The 26,087-nt window shown below is 36.7% G+C and overlaps 1 long non-coding RNA gene across 1 annotated transcript in view; it reads left to right on the top strand.

Annotated features, from left to right (window-relative positions):
- LOC309616055 overlaps positions 1-26,087 on the top strand; it is an 874,860-nt gene that overhangs the window by 652,137 nt on the left and 196,636 nt on the right. The window lies entirely within an intron of this gene.

The following is a 26,087-nucleotide window of genomic DNA, read 5'->3' as shown; positions in this document are numbered from 1 at the left end:
TTATACGTGCAGAAACCAAGTCCTAGAGATGTAGAGAAATTTGCCCCAAAACACAAAGCAAGTTAGAAAATAAGAGTCCCCTGGTTACTTTTCACTTTTTCATAAAACAAGATTTATGGTATTTTTCCATAAAGTAAATGGACCCCAGATGATTTAAATTCTTAAGTTCCATTTTGAATGAAAATATAAGTGTTTATGATATATCCTTTTGAAGAGTATTGGGATAAGGCAAGACAAAGGAAAATATAAGGAAAAGAAGATGATTCAGGCCACCTGCAATGAATTTCAAGAAACTGCAATTGACCTGGATTTGTAACACAAATAGAGCTATTGCAGACTTTTAAGGAGGACAAAGTTTTGGAAGAAAATGGCTAAAGAAACCTAAATTCATATTTACTTCTCAATCCATCAGCAGAAATTGCTGCCAAATTGGCATTCTCTGATTTATTATTACCCAAAAAAATAATTAAGAAAGTGAGGACCATTCTTTTTTGCAGAAAACGGAGTTTGTGCAGAGGGGAAGGGCATGCTGGCTACAATGAAAACAAGTATAATATATTGGGGAGAAAGGAGCCCAGAAGGAAGTAAATACCACAAGAAGGACATTACTGGGAGAGATATATACCTCTTTAGTATAAACCAAAGAGAGTGAAATTGCAGGAAATAGAAAGGCTAAGGGGTAGAAGTTTTGCGAAGGAGAAAGAAAAGTGAGTGGAAAATAAAGTTCAGGCAAAAAGAAAATCATGGTATAAGAACTGTTTGTCTGGACAGAAAAGTCCTTATACAATAGTAATAGAGATGTAGGACCTATAGGGGTCCGAGAACCCCTGTCACAGAATTGAAAATATGAGAGAAAAAAGAGAGCAAATAGTTATGCATTCTTCTCTAGGAGCCTCCAACATGACCTCATGCCATCAGACTGTTCACTATTTCTTATCTTGTTATAATTATCTATGGTCCTCCAGTCTACTTTCCCTCATACCTTCAAAATTTGTTACCCAGATGACTATCTCATTCCACATTATCATTCCTGCCATAATTCAGGATGATTCAAAAATTCAGAGAATATCATGGGCATTTAGGTTACTTCCATGTCCTGGCCATTGTAAATAGTGCTGCAATGAACATTGGGGTTCATGTGTCTTCTTGAATTATGGTTTTCTCTGGATATATGCTCAGGAGTGGGATTGCTGGGTCGTATGGTAGTTCTATTTTTAGTTTTTTAAGGAACCTGCATACTGTTCTCCATCCGTAGTGGCTGCATCAATTTACATTCCCACCAACAGTGCAAGAGGGTTCCCTTTTCTCCACACCCTCTCCAGCATTTATTGTTTGTGGATGTTTTGATGATAGCCATTCTGATCGGTGTGAGATGGTACCTCGTTGTAGTTTTGATTTGCATTTCTCTAATAATTAGTGACGTTGAGCATCTTTTCATGTGCCTTTGGCCATCTGTATATCTTCTTTGGAGAAATGTCTATTTAGGTCTTCCACCCACTTTTTGATTGGGTTGTTTGTTTTTTCGATATTGAGCTGCATGAGCTGTTTGTATATTTTGGAGATTAATCCCTTGTCAGTTGCTTCATTTGCAAAAATATGAGGTACCTAGAATAGTCAAATTCATAGAGTCAGAAAGTACATTGGTAGATGCCAGGGGCGGGGGGAGGTTGGGGGGTGGGGAAGGGGAATGGGGAGTTAGTGTTTAATGGGGACAGAGTTTCAGTTTAGGAAGGTGAAAAATTTGGGAGATCCATGACGGTGAGAGTTGCACAGCAATGTGAATGCACTTAGTGTCAATGAACTGTACAGTTAAATATGGTTAAAATAATATGTTTTATTATGTGAATTTTACCACAAAAAAATTTTTTTTTTTTAAATCACAGAGACAACACTTCCAATATCTTCCCCTTAGTATCTTAATGATCTTCCCTGTTTCATCGGCCCTTCAATTTTGCTTTGGTCCAGGAAACCACCATTTCTTGCCTGTGTTATTAGCATTCCGCTTTTTTCCCCTAGTTTCACCCTAAGTTCCCAATAGTCAATTTTCAGCAGAAAGAAAGAGTTATTCTTTCAAAATGGAAAGGCTACCACTCTTCTGCTCATAGGCTTCTAATGGCCTCACTGCTCACTCAGCATAAAAGCAAAAGTTGGGCCATTGTTCCTTCTGAACCCATGTCCTGCCACTCTCTCCCTTGAGCATAATTTTCCATCCACTGTCTCTTCACGCTGTTCCCCAAACACCACAAGCCTCTCGGGGCATGTGTAGTGACCACTGCTCTACAGGAAACAGTCTTTCCAAAGATGGATCCTCCCTCACTGCTTTGTGTTCACTCATTTTCCATCTTTTCACCTTAATAACACATCACAGGCACCAGCATTTAGTACCAGTCTCCCCTCTTTTATTTTTTTATAGCACTTATATAATCTGGCTTACTATCATTTGACTCATTTGTTTATTATTTGTCACCACCAGGAGAGTTTAAATCATAGGAAGACAGAGATACATTTATTTTATGACCATATAGCTAACATCAAACAAACATATCTGGCACATAGGACTTAGGTATTTTCTAAAAAAGTATATCATTGTTACTACTGAATTAATTTATCAATAATGAATGATTAACACTTTTTAAAAAAACAAAGCAAAACGAAACAAAAGCACGTATATGTTTTAGCCAAACCAAATATAAATATTAATTGTTCCACTGAAGGACTCTGAAAATTTATATTCTCTGTTTCCCTACCTGGAAAATGGTCTAATTATATCATTTTTATGGGATTATTACAATAAATTAAATAATGCTTGAAAACTATCACAATCACACATCTAAAACTTGTGATTTAGAAATTATTTGTGATTTGTCACTTAATAGGTAGATAGTACTCAGGAAAGAGGAATTATGATTGATGTTCAAATATGGAAAGGCTAGTATTACACTACATAAATATTTAAATTAACTCCATGCTCTTAGAAAAAGAGAGGGAGTTAGAATGGGAGTAAGGTTGAAGGCAAATGAAAGAACAAGGGAGAAAGAAAAAGAAATAACAATTTAAACACTTTGGCTGATTGATTGAAACATTTCCTTCCATGTGGTTATGCCCATGGGTCACCTTGAGATGGGAGGCATGACTTGGCATGTCCTCCATCACCCCAAGCTACCTCTGCCTCTCCTCAGTGACCAGCTGACAGAGCCACTGGGCTTCTGTTTTTAAAGACAGGGATTTTGTTCTCTAAGTCTGTGGGACTGTTTCTGTTTTGTAAGTAATTTCATTTGTATCATTTTTTTAAGATTCCGCATATAAGCAATATCATACAATATTTCTCTTCCTCTGTCTGACTTACCTCACTCAGTATGACAATCTTTAGGTCCATCCATGTTGCTGCAAATGGCATTATTTCATTCTTTTTTATGGCTGAGTAATATTCCATTGTGTGTATGTACCACATCTTCTTTATCCACTTTTCTGTCAATGGGCATTTAGGTTGCTTCCATTTCTTGGCTATTATAAACAGTGCTGCAATGAACACTGGGGTGCATGTATCCATTCAGACCTTGTTTTTCTCTGGGTATATGCCCAGGAGTGGGATTGAATAACTGAATCACTTTGTTGTACACCTGAAACTAACACAACATTGTTAATCAATTATACTCCAATATAAAATAAAAAGTTAAAAAAAATAAAGATAGGTATTTGGGGGCCATGTGGACCATAAAGGCAAGTCACTACTAAATCAGATGTTTATTCAAAGTAACACTGATCTTCCCATCCTTGGAGGAAAAAATCAATGACAAAAATTGTTTTAAGAGGTTGTACGTAGAGTTTGAACATTTTGCCTTCTTTGAGGGATTATCAAGACTAATACTAAATATGTTTATTGTGTAAATTATAAACACAATATGTGTTTATATGGCTCTACTGTAGGAAAATTACCTCAACGGACCATAGTGAAAAGAGGATCTCATGTGTTGAATGAAGAGAAATTAAGAAGTGCTATCAATACCACTTCCCCAAGAGCTTTATGTTTATTGTTCCCATGTTTCAGTGTCTCTATGAATCAAATTTGTAGTTAGGGAGTCTGCATATGATATTATGTAAAACCAATATGAATCCAATATCTAGTGGGTAATTTTATTCTATTCTTGGTGAAAATAAATAAGAAGGAGTAACACTTCTCAATTTTGAATGTCCTGAGATCTCCTTGAAGGTAGTGAATTATTTAGACATGAAACATAAGAACAGACTTGGTCTCTTGCCTCTTCTGACAGTGAGGTCAGGTGTATGGCGGGAAAGGAGAAGGAGAGATGCCTTGGGCACCCCCCGCCCCTTGGCCAGTGCCCTCTGCTCCTGTCTGTCTCAGACCTCTAGTGTTTCTAGAACAGGTAGAGCCAAGGGCAACAGAAGAATCTATCTTCACCTTTAAGCAGCATCTGAGCCGGCTTGGTCATAAGCCAGGCCACTGTAAGGTTAATGTAAAAGAGTAGGTGCCACAAGGGAAGATGTGGTTATCTAGGCACCACTTCTGAGAAGGCGTCTTTCCTAACTTAAAACAGAGATTGTCATGTTGCAAGCAGTTCCGTGTGTCTGATTCCTCACACCTGCCTATTGCTTGACCTACTGCATGTATTTGAAATCAAATACAATCGACACAAGACAAGAAATGCCACAAAAAAGGCCAAACTACTAGGGAAAGTGGTTTTAGATATTACAGAGGTATTATACTTAAAAAATCAGGTATTGGGGCAAGCACTGTTTTCATAAAATAATTTTTCCTACATAATGTTCACGATTGTGTGATAGGACAACAGCTTTAAAATGTCATGTTTTCTTTGGGTTGGGTCTAGCTGTAGAATTACCTGGATCTTCTTCAGAGAACTGGGAGATATGCTAAGATCATACCCATGCTACAGATGGAAATCCCTCACTAAGAAGGCCTGACATAACCTCATGGCTATTACTAAAATAGCTTAATAATACCAGCCTCTCTGTCTCTCATAAAAAAAAAGTTGTTCTTCCAGCAATGTTACAATCAAAGAGAAAGAAAAATATTTTTTAAATACTAAAACATGTTTTATTGAACTACAGTCACATTATCTTTTAGATTAGACATAAAAAAATGATATGGGATTTACAGTTTTTCATTTATCCCTTGATTCAATAAAGTATTCATATTAGAAATCTCCATTATGATAAAAAAGGTCATTTTTATTAATTGAGGTAAGATACTATAATAACAAAATAACTTTTTCTCTGCCTACAGAATAATGAACTTGTTCTTGAAAAGGTGAATTTTACATCTGATTTCCTATTTCAATGGAGTCTCACTATGAAATTGTCTTCAGGGTTCAGACCATAGGACAATGCTATAATTATGTCTTTCTGGCGATTTCAATAATAGGATTCTTTGAATTGACTTTGACGTGGATCAGCCTTATACTAAATGCAGACCCAGAAGAACTTTGTTCTGTTGAAACATGCACACACTTTTATTTCATCCATGTTGGAAGTCTTGTTTTTTCCTTCTTCTTCTTAAGTATGTGTGTTAAATAAGTAAGAGAGAATGAAGGGAAGGAAGGGTACAATTGGGAGCTTTGAGGAGAAACTCTCAAATCGTGACCATCTTTTCTGGCTATTCTAAAGACTTTCAAGTATGGAGAAGACAGATTTCATCACTGCTCAAGTTGTTGACAAGCTCCAAATTAAAACTACCCATTTTTTTAAAAATGTGAACATCAAAATGACTTGAATTTCTTCCTTTGTTACTTATGCTTCATAACTTCACAGATCATGCTATTTAATAACACATGTAAGAGCAGATTTAGAAACGACCAGATTGCAAATCACCATCAGTCAATTGATGAGTGTTGTCTCTTGTCTGCTTACCATTGATTTGTAATATGAATGAAAAGGATAACAGAATTTTGATAAAAATATTTTATGGCATGAAAGTCCTGCCATCAAAAAGTTTTCAACAGTGCACAAATTCTAGACTATTTTCGCATGGAAACTAGCAAAACACATAAAATGAAACAACGATAATAAAATTACCATTAAACTAATTATTTATTTTCTCTTTATTTTGCTCTCTGTAACCTAAACACTAGACATGTTTTAGAAGATTAAGGTAAATTTGTATCATGATGTTAATGTGCTTTATTACACAATATCCGATTATTAAATTAGAACAATTTTTTTTTTACCAAGAGTCATTCAACCCAATGCACATTTAATTCTCCAATTAGTAGCAACTTCTTTAAGCTTGGCGAGCTATATAGCCGTTAATAATGCATTTCCGCTTGTTAACATAAGTTTCAGAGCCCCCTAGGTATTTATAAGAAAATTCATTTATCTTGGCCCCAGCAGTGCCTTTCAAAAGCAAGCAGTACATTTTGCATCCCTGAACTTCCCAAAGATCACATAGTAACCCATGTGAGATCACAACTAAAAACAAACCAATGTGTAGCTTCATTTCAAAGACATTTTCCCTTGTATTCTTAGCATGGATAATGAATCCAGTCTTCTGTGAACAGTATGAGATGATTTATTCCCACTGTGCCATGTTTTTCTAGTGTTCAATTCAGCAATATAATATTTTCTCCAAGAAGATTAATACGATTAGGTAGTCCTAAGTATCAGCTTAATTTTTAAACCAGTAAAATACATTTGATCCACTAATATTTATTAGCTACATAATTCAATTAATTGGTTCATCATTAAATGAACCACAAGATCTGCAGTTTAAAAACAGCTATAAGACAATACTTTTTTTTCCACAAGTGGTGAATTGTGTACACCTTCCAAATTCAGGTAGCTTCCAGCATCACTGCTCCACTCTCAACATAATCATCATCAATTAATCATAAACTGGATTTTGCTCAAATTCATCCTCCAATGGTTTCAAAATCTGTGTCTTATTTTATTATGCTTCCTTTCCCTGAAAGAAATAAAAGTTTTATATTTAGGATTTGAATATGAAGCATCATTTCTCTAAAGCATTTCACAGAAATATTTTCCTTAGTTAGATTGAATCATTATGTTGGTTCTCCTCCTTTCCCTTTTCAAAATAAGTATTAAATTTAAAACAGTAATTCCATTCTAGAATAGAATAGAATAGAATCCTAGAATAGAATAGAATTCTAGAATAGAATAGAATAGAATAGACTTCTATTTCTACCAAACTAAATATGGCAGTTTCCTGTCAATGTACAACAGTGACAATTATTAATATGTTGCTATATAATTATCCACATTGTATTAGCATGTTTTAATATCCTTATCATTTCACTTTTTAGTCCTCTTTTTAGTTGAAGTGTTTAATTTTTTAAATATTAATTTTTGATAGTTTTCATTGTTTATTTCTTTCATATGGAAAATGGTTATGTTGCCATTCATTTAGAAAGTATGTTACACCCTTAAGAACATTGTCCATATTTCAAACCCAGATTCTGAAAATAATACATACTGTTTTTCTTTTCTGCTTAAAAGTTGCTAAATCTAAAACAGGTTTCTCCATCCAGGTGTCTAGGTACACACAGTAAACCAGGAACAATAGATGCCTGGATAGATAGATCAATAGATAGATTTCCACGGTTTACTTTAAGCATGGTCTCTATTCCCAGAACTCTATGTACTTAACCTGCTGTGAAAATATGTTCGCCCCACCTTAATCTCCATTTAGCACCTCACACAATGTGACAGCTTCAGAGGATGATGTTGGGATGGTGAGGTCCAAGGGGAATATCACATTTAGGCAGATCTCACAGCTCACTTGCCTTTGTCATTTTAAATTACAGTGTCAAACACTTCCTGCTGTATAACACTCAAATTTGTGTCAGAAACAGTAAAAGGTGAAACCTTTCCTTGCACTAAAGTTCATTTTGTTTTAAGTCAGAAAGAATTTTAGAGAGAACGATTACCACCTTTCTTTCTGCCAGTGCAAGGGGCACTAAGCAAAAATGACAAGCCCAGCAAGGTGTCCACATATCTCATTATGCTTCTCGACATCAGGCAGCTTTAGTTTCTGAAGCTTAGCCACAGTTCGGCCCAGTCATCTCGTGATGCTCTTTGCTAACCTGAAGATCCACGGTGGGAAAACCATCAGTGGGTAAGAAGATCACACTTATGAGAAACGAGGCTTACTGGCCTTGTTAACCCAAATCTTTTGCTGAAAGCTCACTCTTTTTTTATTTGTTGATGGATCTTTAAGCTTTCTTTTGTCCTAACTGAGCGACTTGCCTGTACATTTTCCCTTCCAGCTGCTTCAGCCTTGGAATCTCAGGCAGTCCCCCTTGGCCACAGTCATGTTCAGCTTTGCCAGACGCCCTCTGATCTACAACCTTCCAAATCCTACCTGAAGCCCCACTCGTCCCTCTTTTGTTCTTCACAGCGTATGCCAACCCCTATCCTTACTTCCAGATAATTCACACCTGGATCTCTGTAGAAACTTCCCACTAACTATATCTTCAAATATGATCTGATAACTGAGAATTGCTTCCTAATAATTAGGGGTGGAAAGTGGGTAGAGCTGAAACAATATTGGCTGTAATTCCATAATTATTGAAGTTGGCTGGAAGCAACATGGGATTTGTTATACTGTTTTTTGTTTCTTTCGAATCTACGTGTTTAAAAATAGTTTAAAAATATTGTCAGGCTTGATATTAAGTTTAGTTACAATGTATATGTAAACATTCATAAAGAACATTAAAGTCTAATTACTGCATTGGCTAAAGGCCTTTAGAAGCAGCAAAATAAGGCAAAATAAAGAATTTTATGAGCCAGGCTGGTTGAGTTAAAAATCCCAGCTTCACAACTTACCAAATGTTGGCCTTTGTACAAGTTATTTTGTTTCTCATTATCTCATTTTTTTCCTATGGAAAAATTGAAGTGAATAATGGCATTTACCTTAAAGAGGATTAGAAGACTTAACATGTGAAACAAATGTAGACATGTCCTGTTACACAGCAAATTCTCTATTTAGGCTCTCCATCACTACAGAAGGTAACTCCCCAGTATGGATCTTATGGCGTCTTATTGAAAGACAATACCCGGGGTCTTTTCCTTGTGTCTTATTTATGGAGATCCAAATATATTACAACAAACTGAAGTGTATAACCAGTTTGTTTCCCATTTATTCTTTGTTATTTAGGAATGAGACAACTGATAATCTCTTTATTTGTAGAAAAAATAAAAGTGTTTGAATTACTTTAGAACTGAATTGAATAGCATTTTAGGATATTTTGGTAGCATTCCCAAGACTGAGTCCACTAAGAGCTGTTTTGACTCCATTTGAGCTTTTACTCTAGCTTCAGGTTTCACTCTCCAGCCAGGAATGAGAGCTTTGTCACCTGCTGTCCCAAACATGTCTGTAAGCCACAGACACCCCCTCCACCCTCCTGTTCTCTTTATTTCAGAGAAAAACCTGACGGGGCACATGGCTGCTGGGTTCAGGGTCTCCTAGAAACGTGACAAGGTCCAAACTGAGGTACTGGTTTCCTGGAAACATTTTTCAGTGTCAGAGTGGCTTACTGGTGCTGTGCTTTGTGTAGAAATGAGAAGAATGATTCTTTCCAAAATTTTACGAATCCCAATGTCACCTGAATTTTTGGTTTATTTTTATTTATTTATTTTGAGGAAGAAGAGGAGGGAGAAAATATTCTTTGTTACCCCAATTGAATACACACATGAACCTGATCCTTTAAGTAGCTCTGTTTGTCTCAAAGTTCCACTAATAATCTCAAGTGAACAGTATCTTTAGACAGTGGGGCTGAGCATGTCTCTATGAGGGCTCAGAGTAAATCTGAGTTGGGTTTAGTTGATGTGTCATCCAGTTCTGTTTTTGCATAGTTTCATTTTCTCTCATCTTGAGAGCTCATCACAAAACTTCTGGTGGATACTCAAACTGTCTAATGCCTATTTGTGCTTCATGTACATGGCTGCCTCATGAAGCCATTATGTGTGAATATATATATATATATATATATACACACACACACACACACACACATATAATCTGCAGAAAGATTTCCAGTAAAACTCCTAAGGGTAGGCACAGCTTAAGATCTTGGAAAATTTAATGACAATGGCAGTGAGCTAGGGAGAGCATGTACCTGTTGGAATTTACAGTTCCAAGTTTCCATTTTTCAACTGTGGGCATTCTCAACACTTTCAGTTTGTTCGGAAATATAGAATTTCCTTTCTCTCCTTCTTGGAAACTCAAGGGTTTCTTTTAGTCTAGATATCTTCAAAAGCAACAAAGTTTTCAACACTTTACTCCCTTCTTTTTCTCTGTTAATTTTAAGAATACCTATTATCTCTCTTTACTAATGAAGGCTAATAAAATAATCTTTTAAATTCAGTAGATGTCATTTTTCAATAAATGTGATTTTACTGAATAATCCAAAGAACAGAAGAGTGTCAAGAACGATGAGTAGAAGAAAATTATGGGTAAAAGAGTGGGAAGAGGAGAAAGAACTATCCCCCCTTTATGTTGTTTCTTTAATACAAATATTATCAAATTTTATAGGTGTCTTCCTCTTTTCAAAATGGTGGGAGTGAGGACTGAAAAGTGATTGTTGGAGAAAGCAGATAAGACCTTCTGATACATCTGTAATGCATTATACCCAAAGGAAGGACACACAATTGCATATTGTCAAAACGTTTCAGCAGCTGTGTTAAAATGTGTCACAGCCAGTAGAATAAGATAGGACAACCATTAAATTAGTTTGCTTGCTTTTAAAAAATTTCATTTCGAAGTCCAGCTATTGCTTCATGATGGAGAAGTGAGGAATTAATGCCAATGATGTTTTTTTCAACCATTTTCCATAAAAGATGATGTGAAACAGATCTGTGCTTTGTACTTCCCTGCGTAGTTCTGCCAAAATGGGGCAGCTGTGCCATAGCTAAACTGCCAGACCAGTGTTTTAATAGATATTAGTACTACATGCTACATGTGACAGAGCACAGTGGGAAGATCATTTGTTTGGAATCAGAACAGCCAGCTGTGTGATCTTGAGCAGGTCACGAAACTTATCTCAGCTTCCATAGTTGTGATCGTTGAATAAGAGAATATTAATGGAAAATCTGTGATATGATCAAGAGACAGGATGGTGTGGAGGAAATAGTATCACATTCAGAGTCAGATCAACTCAGATCGGTCCCCATTCTCTACCTCTCATCCATCTCCATCACTGACTGTCTCACCTAATTTTATGAGAATGATAAAGTACCGAAGCATTCTGAGCAATACTTTTCTTATCTTTAAGGTGAGAATAATAATCTCCACTGCACTGTGTTGCAAAAATGAAATAAAGGGACACGGAAAAGCACCTAGAAATGTGATAGGCATATAGCATACTTTGTGTATGAATATTTTTCTCACCTTAAAGGGAGAGATGTTAAACTTCCTGTGTAACAGTCTACTATTACTGCCATAAGAAATCACCACACATGTGGTGACTAACAACAGCAACAAAAAATCAAACGTATCGTCTTATGGTTTTGGAAGTCACAATTCTGAAATTGATCTCACTGGGCTAAAATCACAGTGTTAGCAAGACTGTATTCTTTCTGGAGGCTCTGGGAGGAGAGTCCATTTCTTTGCATTTTCCATCTTCAAGGGTTTCTTATATTCCTTTTCTTATGGCCCCATTCCCCATCTTAAAAGTCAACAATGTTGGGCCCAGACCTTCTCGCACTGCCATCTCTTTGACTTTCCTTCTTCTGCCTCTGTGTTCCAATTAAAAGGGCCTCCATGATTACACTGGCCCCACTGGGATAATAATCTCCCCATCTCAAGGACAAGTGATTGGCAACATTAATTCCATCTGTAACCTTAATTCTCCTTCACGATGGACCCCGATGAATTCACATATTTGGTGATTAGCATGTACTTGGACATCTTTGGGGGCCATTATTCTGACTGCTACTTATTGGAAAGGAACAGAAGACTTCACAGGAAAAATGACTTTTGAGTTTCCCTATGTAGGATCATTTTTACAAGGTAGAGGAGGAAGGAAAGGACAGGTCAGCTAGTAGAAACAGAATGACGAGATCATGAGGACATAAAGGGTACCGTAACACACTCTGGGGATGATTGAGGTCTGATACGACAGACCAGAGCACATAATACCTGGATCCATTGAAAAGAATATTGTTGACAGATGCACATTTAGGACATGATAAAAGATTTTCATGTAGGACAATAGATAATAAGGTATGAGTTAGAGAAAAAAATATGAGTCTTGGCAACAATGTTAGAAATGAATTAGAGTTGGAAGCACTTGGAAGAGTTTTACACATCTGGAGTCTATTATAATAGCCCAAGAAAAAAACAGAAGTGGAGTTGAGGAATTGGAAATGTATATGTATTGCAGAGATGGAATCGATATAATCCATACATTTTATTGGAAGCAAGAAATTGAGAAGATGGAATCCAAGACAAAAATGGTACTTTTCAGTTATATAACCCCACAAAATGTATGACATAATTAGAAATAGAGGAGGTGGAGCACATTGGGAAAGTGTGAGTAAAGAAAGTTTCAAAAAAAACCAGAATGTGAATGGAATTTGAAAAAATTCAGATCCAGGTGGATATGATAATACCATAACTATAGTAAACAGGTGTAATTTTGAAAGTTTCTTTTTAATCATTTCATTCGGTATACCCTGCTATATTCTTTCACTCAACGCCATCCTTGATGATTCTACCAGAAGGATCTGACCTCCATATCTGATCAGTTATTCCTCTGCTTAAATGCTTTTAATGGCTTTTCATAATTCATATGATTAAGTCCAAGCTTTTTAACCTGACATAAAAGCTCCTTCTTCATGTTCTTTCAGAATCATGGAATTCCCTCCAATGAAACCAGTTGAGTCTTGTATAAAGAAGTAAGTGGTGTTAGAAGCATGGCCTTGCAGGCTAGATGTCCAAATTTCTGGCTTTCTCTGTGATTCTGGGATTTATAGATAAAATGAAAAACCCTTTGTCAGCTAAACAATGATATCACTGGGCTTCTTACAGCAACACTTCTATGTGACTGATTTTCAAGTCCTCTCATCCTTCTAAATGAACATGACTGAATGAATCTAAAACAAATCACCAGATTTACTTCCATAATGTGATGGTGGGAGATAAGTGGATAACAATATGTTTCCATGCAGTCCATGATCAGATTTAATATATTTATGCTGTAAAGCTGTCCTTTAAGCTGAATAGCAGCAACCCTGAAAAACCAAGTGATTCTTGTCTTCTCAATGCCTTTGTGCATATATTGGTCAGCTTACCTTGGTTTGGTTTTAAAGAAAGGATGTGGCATTCGAACGGCCTAAAAAAGAAAATTCCTAGAAACAGTTTTTCTCCTTTTTATTTTTTTATGAAACATTGCTTATGGCCTGAAGACCTTGTAATGCATTTCCCACTTACAATAAAAAAGATAGAGAGAGAGAGAGAGAGAGAAAGAAATTGAAGAGCTTCACCCTGATAAGATCTCATCACCAGACAGGGCAGAAGAATGACAGTATCTGATATGTAATCTTATCCTTCTTGACAGTTATATGCAGTTTTGAAATGGAGGTACATAGAGATATTGAGCCAGTCTGATCAAAGATTTCAAAAATATTACCTGGTAGGCTATTTAACCCCCTTTCTTTCCTGATGTTACTTTAGAAACCTAGTTTAGTTTTAGACTTAAATGTATTTGGAAGACTAAAACAGTACAGGTCAAAAGCACTGGAAATTGTTTGTTAACCATCTAACTTACGTTAATGCAAGCATTTAGGGAAAAGCTAATTAGCTAATTCCTATGCATTTTAAAATGCATAAGTGCATTATTAATTGATACAATAATTCTTCAGCATATTTTTCCTGGCTTGTACCTCGATTTGTATTTAGCATATTCATTGAATTGATCATTTAATAACAATACACAGTAATGCACGGTTATAATGAAATCACAATTCCTGGTTATCAGGAGAATATATTTGCATCTTGTATTTAATTGTTTTAAATTATTATATGTAAAATAAACTTGTAAAATATACAAAACTCATTATCCCAAAAATAACTGAGAGAATATAGAAACGAAATATCTTTTCTTTATTATCCTCCCAAAGTTCAACCCCTCAGATACTGAAATAGTACTAACTTTGAAACTCCAGCATCTGATAGATTGTAAGAGTATAAATAGCTTGCTTGTTATTTTCTTTGCACCACATTAATTTATCTTGAGCTGATATTCACTTAAAAATCAGTGGAATCTTTGAAAAACATGAGTATAGATTTGCAATATCCATTAATTAAAGAAAGGAATGCAGATATATTGTACAGAACAACTGTATTGAGAAGTGTCAGTGTTTGATCAAAGATTTACTTAGTAGGAGGCAGCAGCAGAATGAAGTAACTTTCAATGTTGAAATTTAAAGAATAAATGCAGAACTCTCGTATTAGTTTCTGGGGGCTGCTGTAACAAAGTGCCACAGACTGCATGGCTTAAACAACAGAAATTTATTGTCTCAGATCTCTAAGCCACAAATTCAAGTTCAAGGTGTTGGCAGAGTTGGGTCCTTCTGAGGCTGTGAGAGAGAATCTGGTCCAGGCCCTATCTCTGAGTTCTTGGTGGGTGCTGGCCATCTCTGGAGTTTCTTGGCTTGTAGATGCATCACTCAAATCTTTGCCTCTGTCTCCACATAGCATTCTCTCTGTGTGTCTGTCTGTCTTTGTGTCCAAATTTCCTTTTATTTGGATTAAGAAATGCAAACCTCCAGTTATGATATGAATAAGCCACATGGATATAATATACAGCATAAGGAATATAGCCAATAATATTGTGCTAACTTTGCATGGGGACAGATGGTTGCTAGACTTATCGTGGTGATTATTTCATATTGTATTCAAATGTCAAATAACTCTGTAGTACACCTGACACTAACATAATATTGTAGGTCAACTATATTTCAATAAAACATTTCCCCTTTTTATAAAGACAGTAGGCCCACCTTAAAAACCCCATTTTAACTGATGATCAGCAAAGACCCCGTTTCCAAATAAGCTCACATTCTGAGGTACTGGGCTTAGGACTGCAGCATCTTTTAAGGGGACACAATACAACTCACAACAACTATCCTAAAGTTTTTAGATAATTATATGAAGACAAATTCATATCTATAAAAACATTAATATTCTTGTGGTATAAAGTAAGGATTTCTCCTCATGACCTTAAATAAATCTCACGTTGTTCCTGTCTTAGAAACTCTGTATATACACTCACTCCAAACTCTAATTCTACTGTGGATATTAAAGTAACTAATATAGCTTTTAGAAAATCATAATCTCTGGGGGAATTTCTTTTTTTTAATAATAGTATTGCAGAGTTATTTTATTTTATTTTTTATTTTTTAAATTTTTATTTTATATTGGAGAATATTTGATTAACAATGTAGTGTTAGTTTCAGGTGTACAGCCAAGTGATTCAGTTATACATATTCAAGTATCTATTCTTTTTCAAATTCTTTTCCCACCTAGGTTATTACAGAATATTGAGAAGCATTCCCAACATGGGTAGACCTGGAGATTATCATACTAAGTGAAGTAAGTCAGACAAAGACAAATATCATATGATATCACTTATATGTAGAATCTAAAGAAAATGATACAAATGAACTTATTTACAAAACAGAAATAGACTCACAGACATAGAAAACCAACATATGGTTACCAAAGGGGAAATGAGGGGAGGGATAAATTAGGAGTTTGGTATTAACATATACACACTAGTATATATATACATAAAAAACAAGGACCTACTCTATAGCACAGGGAACTATACTCAATATTTTATAATAACCTATATGGGAAAAGAATCTGAAAAAAAATATATATATGTATGTGTAACTGAATCACTTTACTGTACAACTGAAACTAACACAACATTGTGAATCAAGTATACTTCAATTTAAAAAAAGAATATATACATTACAAAATATCAAAACTAAGAATGAGAAGTTATTTATTGTTTTTTGAGAATATTGTTATGAATGGATTGGGGTGACGTTAAATATTATACTAGTAGAACCAGGAAAACTCAATAGGTTGTCTACAAACAACCTTGGCTCTTTGAGAGATCCCTGAGGGAAATACAATTGGTTTGAGAAGGTGAATCAAGGTAAGGCAACATTACCATCAGATGAGTTTCTACCCAAACCCCAAGAACACTATAGAATAAAAGAATACTATAGAACACTATAGAAGGCAATGCCCATAGGCTGAAAGAGGTGAGGAATTCTTGTTTTTTTATAACCAAAACAAAACAAGACCAAAAGAAACCAAACAATAAGCAAACAAATAAACACAAGAACCTCTTGTTACTTCCTCCAGGCATTTATTAAGGGCCCTGGTTTAAAAATAGGAGCTCTTAAGAGGGTTGATATATGAAAGTGTCTCTTCATATCACTTAACAGAGAGGATATTTACAGAGCTGAGTCCTGGCAGAACGTTGCTTTCTGAGATCTGAATGAAAGGTCCAAATTGGCATAACTTGGAAAGGGGGGACATAATGAAAAAATCAAAACATTACTCTGCATGGTAATCTAACATGTTCATTCCATAGAGAGAAGCAGGAATTTAAGAAAAAGTTTTCCTCCTTTAAACAGGTGTAAATTATATTTCCTTGAAGACTTCAGATTTGTCCCGGCAAAGAGCTGTGTGTATGTGTGCACACTCGCGCGTTTCAATAACCGTATTGAACAAGAAAGGGTGTCAGTGGTTCACCCTGGAGAATAAGAAAGGAAGCTTCCTCTGGACAAAGCTGTAAGATTTGGAGCAGCAACTCCACAACCTGATGCAAGCTCCTCCCCAACCTTATGAAAAAATAAATAAAAACAAAACACTTGCTGTTTATCCATCAGTGAATCAGTGACTGTCCTACTGAAGGCTGAAGTTCCTCCAGCGACTCACCAGGCACTGTGCAAGGAGGACACAGACTTGAGAAATGGAGAAGCCCAAGATGGAGCTGGGGGCAGATGAAGTCCTTTGAACAGAGGGTGTGTCTTCCCATTTTGATGGGTGGAGATTTCTTACGAGATTGTTAGAGGATAGTATGGCCTTTGCACTGAGTAGTGACCTAAGTAAGGAGAGTTGGTCTTGGCAGACTTGTGTAATATACTCCACCCTATTTTAAAGGAACTTTTAAGATGCTTTCTCCCTTGGATTGTAGAGACATCACATTTCAAATATAGTTTTTGTAGAATGATTCTCCCCCCAGAGATTAATATGCTTCATCAATTTTTCTTCAAAAGTTACCAGACATAAAATCACCATGGAAACACTGAACATAGCTCAGTAGCTCCAGCCACCTCACCACCCATACTTTTGGGCACCTAGTAAGTTGCCTTTAGAAGGAAAGTCATTGTTGAGTTACTCCCTCTGAAATGTAGGCTCCATTTATAAGGGCAGCCTCCTCCAGGGTGGTGAGCAAGCCAGAGCAATTTTTAGTGAAAGAGCTTAATAGGCACTTAGGGTTTTGAGAATTCAAAAATGGAACTTCCTAAACTTCTGATGTGACCCACTGAGGAGGGAAAAGGGGTTGTACTTCTAGGTCTCTAAGAAACAAACCCCTTGAACTATCAGGCACTCAATCAACATCATTGGCTTGGTCCCCTTGGAGATGTGGGGTGACCACTGGACCAGGGAACCAATGGACCAGATATTCAATTTTCAAATCCCCAGAAAGTCTCTTCTAAGGAAGGCTTAAATCTGGAGGAATTAGGATGGAATCCATCGAGGAATCATGGCTGAAAGGGCAGAGTTAAGAGAACCACAATGGCGGTAAGACTGATTCCAATCCAGCTGCATGTCCCCTTGGGAGTAGAAGCTTGAGTAACCATTCCTCCATGCTCACATTTTTGAATCCATAGCACACAGGGTTCTTAGAAGGTTAAGTGAAGGAGAGGGAACACTTCAGGATGAACATCCTTGATTTCTTTGCTAATAAGGCAAACATCATCTCAGTGGACTAATAGGATAAATAAATAGTAAATACTTAAACAAATAGTAAACAGCCTTATATGAATTAATATTTTATGTGAACTCAGAAGATATACCTGCATAAACCTACCTAGAACCTCATACTCATTAAGATTTAATTAGGAATGATCCACAAAACAAATTCAGATCAGTAACATAAAAACAAATTTTGGAAGAAGTGAATGGGAAGAGTGAAATATTTTCAGTATAGCAGGGCACCATTCCCCCTCTCACCTCCCGCTGCCCATCCTCTTTTTAAGGTACATCCTTAAAGTACAGGGTTTCTACTTATGCCATTGCCAGAACATCCTCAAGGCACATCTAGTTATAAAAAAGTTAAGAAATACAAATGCAATTCCAGGTTGCTGTGTGTTCAAGTTATTATATAGAGATCTATCACAATACAGAAAGAGGGGCCTGAAAGGGAGGAAGCCAGCGATCTGTCCCTGGTCCATAAACTAAGACATGCATGTAAATGCATCACCCAAAGAGAGCCTTGAATGTGGTTGCCAAATGCTCTAACGATGTTATAACTCTCACTAATGGTGATGGTTTCCAGGAATAACTGGCCTGCACTGTGGTCTCTATCTTCAGAAGCTGCAATTTGTGTTATTTTGTTAGCTATCATCAATGTTAAACATAAACTGTGTTCAGTTTAACACAAGATAGTTTAAAAAAATTTGTTCTGTGAGGGGACTTGAGTATATTGTGAAAGGCAGAGGACTGAACATACGGTGAAGGGAAAGATATTCCCTTTAGCAGGAGGTTTTGATACTGGGAGCTTCAACACACGTCTTTAAGAGGACTGTAATGGACAGCTTTCCAAGTGAAAATAGATACTGTTAAGAACGAGATTGCAAAGTGCAAAGCGTACATTGCAAAGACAGAGGGGAGAGATGGACAAGCCTACTTCATTTTCCATATTAAAGCATTAGAGACAAGAGTTATCACTGGTATATCTCTAGGGAGTAATTTGATCAACGCTCAGCTGTGACCTTTTCCATCTGAAATAGATGGTATGTTTGCTTTATGATTTCTTATAGTCTGTTAGTGATGAAGTCTCACACACAGTATATTCATAATATGATGAGACCTATTTGAAGTTGTTTCCTCAACATCAAATATAATGCACATTTCATTATAAATGCGTTCTTATCCACTAAAATGCCATTTTAAATGATGTATCAGCAAATGTTTTCAGGATAATTTTATTACAGTAGGAGGTGATTTATAGCACTAAATGGTATAGGCTTAAATAGGTAGCACTGAAAAAATGGGACTCATGTCATCAAAATTTCTATACATTATTATTACTCAAATAGGAAAACACATTATTCAATTAGTAGCTTTCATATAATTTCAACAACATTAGTCAAATTTGCTTTTTAATAAGTCTAGGAATATAAAACAAGATTTACTGTACAAAAATCTCTGGGTAAAATATTCTTTCTATTTTTAGGAGTTTTGTTTCTCCCAGATATTTAAATAATTTTCATGTTACAATGCTATTTTGAGCAACCAAAAAAAAGAAAAATAACTTTTTAGAACTTTTCATTTTTTTCCACATATTCTGGGACTTTAATTTATGATACAATTGAAAATGCTTCAGTCAAACCAGTGAAAGCTAGCTAAGCCATTTGTTTGTGAAACCAAAGAGCAGATAAACCATTTTGTTTGTTTGTTTTGTATACACAATTTGTTATTTAAGGGATATATGGACATAATCAAAATCTACACCAGAATGTCAAACATTGTACAAGCTTGTTTTCTAAGTAAATTTTCTTTCTTTAAAAATTGAAATATTGTTGACTTTTTATATTAGTTTCAGGTATACAAAATAGTGATTCAATATTTTTATAGATTATGTACTATACAAAGTTATAAAATGTTGAGTAGATTCTCTGTGCTGTACGTCACATTCCTATGACTTATTTATTTTATATCTGGTAGTTTATACCTCTTAATCCCCTTCACCTATTTTGCTCCTTCCCACCCCCACCCCCCCCCGCCTCTGGTAACCACTAGTTTTCTGTATCTGTGAGTCTGTTTCTGTTTTGTTATATTTGTTCATTTGTTTTGTTTTTAGATTCCACATATAAGTGAAAACATACAAGATTTGTATTTCTGACTTATTTCACCAAGTGTAATACCCTCCAGGTTTATCCATGTTGTCACAAATGATAAGATTTCATTCTTTTTTATGGATGAGTAATATTCCACTGTACATGTATACCACATCTTATTTACCCATTCATCTGTAGATGGGCACTTTGGTTGCTTCCATTGCTTGGCAATTGTAAATAATGCTGCTATGAACGTTGGAGTGCATAGATCTTTTCAAATTAGTGCTTTTGTTTTCTTTGGATAAATACCCAGGAGTGGCATTGCTGGATTGTATGGTCATTCTATTCTTCTTTTTTCTGAGGAACTTCCATACTGTTTTCCACAGTGGCTGCACCAATTTACATTCCCACCCACAGTGTAGGAGGGATCCCTTTTCTGCACACCCTCCCTGACACTTGTTATTTCTTGTCATTTGACTACAGTCATTCTGACAGGTGTGAGGTACTGTCTTACTGAGGTTTTGGTTTGCATTTAGGTGATCAATAGTGATGTTGATCATCTTTTCATGTGCCTATTGGCCATCTGTATGTCTTCTTTGGAACAATGTCTATTTAGGTCCTCTGCCCATTTTTTAACTGGATTGTTTACTTTTTTTGACATTGAGTTGTATGAGCTCTTTATATATATTTGGTATCATCAGCCCCTTATCAGACAGATCATTTGCAAATATCTTCACCCATTCAGTAGGTTCTCTTTTCACTTTGTTGATGGTTTCCTTCTCTAAGCAAAAGCTTTTTGGTTTGATTAGGTCCAATTCATTGATTTCTGCTTCTGTTTCCCTTGCCTGAAGAGACAGATCCAAAAAAATATTGCTAAGACTCATATCACATAGTATACTGCCTAGGCTTTCTTCTCAGAGTTTTATGGTTTCAGAAAATTATCTTGAATATTCTCTCTGGTAAATCTAATTTCTCCAATCAGTGTATTTGTTTAAATTAAACTTTTATTTACTTTACACCTAAATGTGTATCCCAAGCTTTGTGATATTACTCCATAGAAATTTGATTATGCTGGAAATGAACATACAGAAAATGAAAATCAATAAGCAAATTAATAATAAAAGCTGCTAGATATTAGTAGGAATTTATCTACATTGTGAGAAATCCTAAAGAATAAAATGTGAAATAATTTAAATTATGAATAGTGTTGTAATTATTAATAATCAACAAAAAGGAAAGGAAATGCAGTTGATATAGTGGAAAATCTTTTTTTCTAGTCTGTGTTAGAAAAATAGCATTGATACTGGATGCTTGTCCCCTTCATATTAATTTAGGAAAAGGCTCAGAGTTCATTGAAATCTCGTATACCACTGATGGTAAAAGTGCCACTAAGTAGTGTTTTTTGTTTGTTTGTTTGTTTTGTTTTGTTTTTCCTTTTCTGACAAGAATAATAGATAGTTTTACTTTATTCAAGGACCATTCAGATTTTAGAAAGACAGTGTTGGGTTTCCCTGGTTGTGCAGTAGTTAAGAATCCACCTGCCAATTAAGGGGACACAGGTTTGAGCCCTGGTCCAGGAACATCCCATATGCCGCAGAGCAACTAAGCCCATGCGCCACAACTACTGAGCCTGCGCTCTACAGCCCGCGAGCCACAACTACTGAGCCCACGTGCCACAACTACTGAAGCCTGCGCACCTAGAGCCCGTGCTCTGCAACAAGAGAAGCCACCGCACCGCAACGAAGAGTAGCCTCCGCTCACCACAACTAGGGAAAGCCCACGTGCAGCAGTGAAGACCCAGTGTAGCCAAAAATAAATAAATAAAATAAAAATAAAATAAATTTATAAAAACAAGGACAGGGTTGATGCTGACATATCTGCTAAATTGTAAATATTATTTGGAAAAGTGACAGAGTTTGTGCCAGCAAATGGTTTTCAATGTAGATCAAAATTCTACACTGATTAAAGATGCCTAATGGAAGTAGAAAAATAATATTCTTGGTTTCAATGTTCTGAAGGACTGACAGTCAAGCCTATTGTGAAGACAAACATATGGGGGCTCATGCCTAAGCTATTTTTAGTTATATGTGATTTAGGAATCAGTGAAAAGACAAACTATCTTTTGGACCCTAACCTGTTTCTAAATGAAACAGGTGTGGGAGTATTGACCAGCTTTTCATTATGTACTATATACATTCCAGATTTCATTGTGATTACCTTTGGGAAGTAATAAGCACATTTCCTATGGACAAATTGTATCATTCAAGCGAGAAGCCATTATGCCCTAGTTCCCATTTCAAATATAGTCACTGATCCTGAACCGAAATAACAGGTCTCAAGATCAATAATGGCCAAAGAAACCACATTTTTAAATTAGAACCAGCAATTTCTAACAGTAAACATTTCATGGCCTATATTGATTGGGAAGTACAACTTTTAATGGCTATTTAAATAGATATATCTGTATATATATGTAGTTTTACTGATAAACGATCATTTCTCCCCCTACCCACACCTGCTTCTGGCTGCCCTTTGAGCTAAACTGTTTCTAATTTTTTCTTTCTTTTGGAAGCGCCGCATGGCACGTGGGATAGTTCCCCAGCCAGGGAGGGAACCCTTGCTCCCTTCAGGGGAAGCACAGAGTCTTAACCACTGGACGCCAGGGAAGTCCCTGAGTTAAACTGTTGGAGCATACGTGAACTGAAAGAAGTACTGTTCCATCTGGAAAAATAATATGTTAAAGAGCTTTTAATGGGAGAGTATGCCAGGGTAACCTAGTTACATTTAACAATATTCTGCGTAATTTTTCACTTAATATATTAGTATTTCAGCAAACTTAATGAATAATTGTACTTAAAATAATTCAAGATGTGGGAAGAGATCGTTGGGGGTGGGAAGGGGCTGAGAGAGGGTGCGGGTGGGTTTGGGGGTCCATAGGGACCCCTGAGGGGCATAGAGGCTGAGATGAGGCGGTCAGAACAGCCTTAGAGCTCAGGGTCCAGCAGGGCGAAGACTACTCGGATGTATCTGGTGGAGAGGGGAGTCAGCTAGAGTTTAAGGAGGGGAAAATAGGCTGCTGAGTTGAAAGATGAAGGTGAGAGGGAGGAACCAGAGTAACTCCTTCAGGAAAAAAGCAGACTCGGACGTAGGGAGGGGATTAGGAATCCCAGATTAGGGGGGGCAATAGACACATTCAGGTGGGAGGGTGAGGGAGTCTCCAGGAGCCCTCTCTATGCTCTAAGACTCTGGAGAAAGGACGGTGGTGACAGGGATGGAAGCTGAGGTGAAGGAAGAAGGAAGCTGAGGTGAAGGAAGAAAGAAGCTGAGAAGAAAGTTGCTGGAAGGGTTTGGATGAGACATCAGAAAGCTGGCTTTTCTGCCAAGGGGTCTAGGGTGTCTGGATTTCCAGGGGGCCCCAGGGAAGCATCCTGCCTTCTATGTGGTCACCTTTACCTGGGTCATGCCTAGGGCTAATTCTTCTGCAGGTAAAGACCCAGGATTCATGGTGTGGTGCTGTCTGGACCACCTTTCCCAAGGCCTTGCTGAGTCAGTTAGAGGTCTCTGGAGATTGAGCTCACAGCCCCTGCACTATGTACCTGCTTTCTTAACCTCTGACCAGCAACAGCAGAGACTACAGAAACTTAAGGAAGAGGGTTAAAAGCAGTGCCCAGAATCTTAAGATCGTGAGTAGAGCCTAATAGCTCTCAGTCTGTCCCAGTAGAGTCCCTCTACCTCATAGTTCTATCAGGAACCAGGTTGGGACAAGCAAATGATCTTTGGATATTTCCTACTTCTTTCAGGAAGCAGGAAAAGAGGAGTTATGAGTCAGGTGGAACTGGCTCTTATTTAAGGATTATGACTTGGTTATTATAGGGGCTTTCTCTTTGCAAGGTGGCCTGAAAAATGAATTGGAGTATCCTTTCCTCTCCTATTGTCCAGGGGAAGGTAGATGGCTGGACACAGAATCTAGAGATTTCAAATAACGTGGAGATGTTTCAACCTTCAGATCAGTGGGACCTGGCAAGGGGACTGGTGACTTCCTCTCCTTGGGAAACTGACCATCTTTGTCCTTGTGATTCCTCAAGTTTCACTGGGCTGATTCCTTCATCCCACTTAAAAGCTCAGCCCTTTCCAATTCTGCCAAGAATGGGTCCCACCTTGGGTCTCAGACATTCCCCTGGTCCAATCCCTCACCCATCAAAATGTCTCAGAGGTGGCCAGACAACCAGGGGCTTCAAGTGATCTCATGGGAACAGAATGTTTCTGACAATGGGCAGGAGCAAGGTTGGGAAGGCAGGAGGGGATCCATTGTCATTTTTTTCTGGGGCTTTCTTGTCAGTGACCCTTCTTCACTGAAATAGATTCCTCACCCTATTTCAGAACTTAGTTTCTTAGATTGTTCATTTTTTTTATAAGCAATTATTGGTGCCTACAATGCATAAATAATAAGCAGTGGGCTAGACACTAGGGATGGGGAATAATAAAAATGAGTAAGAGAGATTCTTATACTAAGGAATTGAAAAGCCTAGGGGAAGAGATAGATTGACCAACAGCTGACTGTAATAAGCATAGTGTAAGGCAAGATAAAGACGTGCAAACTAGGATTATGGACTGCATACTATGGGAGTGGGAGCTCATTCTGACAGAATACAGGCCTTTGGAGCTGGCCATGCTATTTGTTGATGTGTTGCCTGTAAATATTCTTTAAAAAAACTCAAATGAAAACCTCTATATCTCTTTCTGAAACACAAACATTAGTTTTATTATTTATTTATTAATATTTTATATGTAATAACATGAAAAATCTCTTTATTTAGGATAATAAATTGCGGGAATAAAAACGCTGTAATTGAAAATCTAAAAACATTACTTTTTAGAAACTGTATATTGAAAAAGGTAGAATAGGTATATCTTCGTTTTCAATATCAATATCAAGAAGAACTGCAAAGTTATGAGAGAGCTAGCTTTCTCCATCTGTCCAAGTTGTCATGCAATTATTTGGATAAACATATACATGGAAATTGTAGCACAACACCCATATCATAGCAGATAGTACATACTTCCTTAGTTCTGAGAATATCTGTGTTTATTTTATTTAGCTTTATATATCTACTAGAAGCAGTATGCAAAATGGGTATGAACAAGAGCATTGGAGTAAGGCTTACATGGGGTTGTATACTCAGCTTTTCTACTTTTTTTCATTCAATAAATGTTTACCGAGCACCTACTATGAGATAGGGACTCTCCGAGGTGCTAGAAAATCTGTCATGAAGGAAACAGATGAATTCCTTGTTCTCAGAATATTTACAATTTCATGGGGAAAAGAAAGAATAAAGAATAAAATACATTAGTTTTTAATATAGTTCCAGATAGTAAAACATATTATTAAGGGGAAAAAATAAGAGTAAAGAGATAGAAAATGATGTAGTATGTTCTGCTTTCAGTAGGACACTCAGGACTGATTAAAGGGCTTTAAAAGAACAAAATGAAGCCTTGAATGAAATGATGCATTCATCGGAGAGAACAGTGTTATAGATAGAGGGCTTGCACATACCAAGGTCCCGAGGTCAATGTGTGCTTGCCGTGTCCATAGTACAAGGAAATCAGTGTAGCCAAGGGGTTGGAAGAGGAGAGAGGGCAGGGATAAGACAGTTAGTAAGGTTCTATGCTTTTAAATCCTTATAGGTTAGAATAAGGGTTGGTGCTTTATTCTTAAGGTACTATGAAGCCATGGGAGTGTTCAAGTAGGGTAATAACAAGGTCTGGTTTATTTTAAAAGACCCCTGTGGGTGTCTTGTAGGAACAGGATATTTATAAGTAATGGGACGAGTTGGAGGGCTTTTCTGAACCATGCAAGAGATTATGATGGTTGGGACCTAAGTGGTAGCTGTGGGAATGATGAGCAGGAAGTTGATTTGGGATATATTTTGAGGATAGAGTTTATAAGGCTTGGATCCAATTTTGTTTATTAAAAAAAAAATAGGAGTCATGGTGGGCTCCACACC

The sequence above is a fragment of the Balaenoptera borealis genome, assembly GCF_965194805.1.
Source record: "Balaenoptera borealis genome assembly, chromosome: 18".
Classification (NCBI taxonomy): domain Eukaryota; kingdom Metazoa; phylum Chordata; class Mammalia; order Artiodactyla; family Balaenopteridae; genus Balaenoptera; species Balaenoptera borealis.
This window is presented reverse-complemented; position numbering and strand designations above follow the sequence as displayed.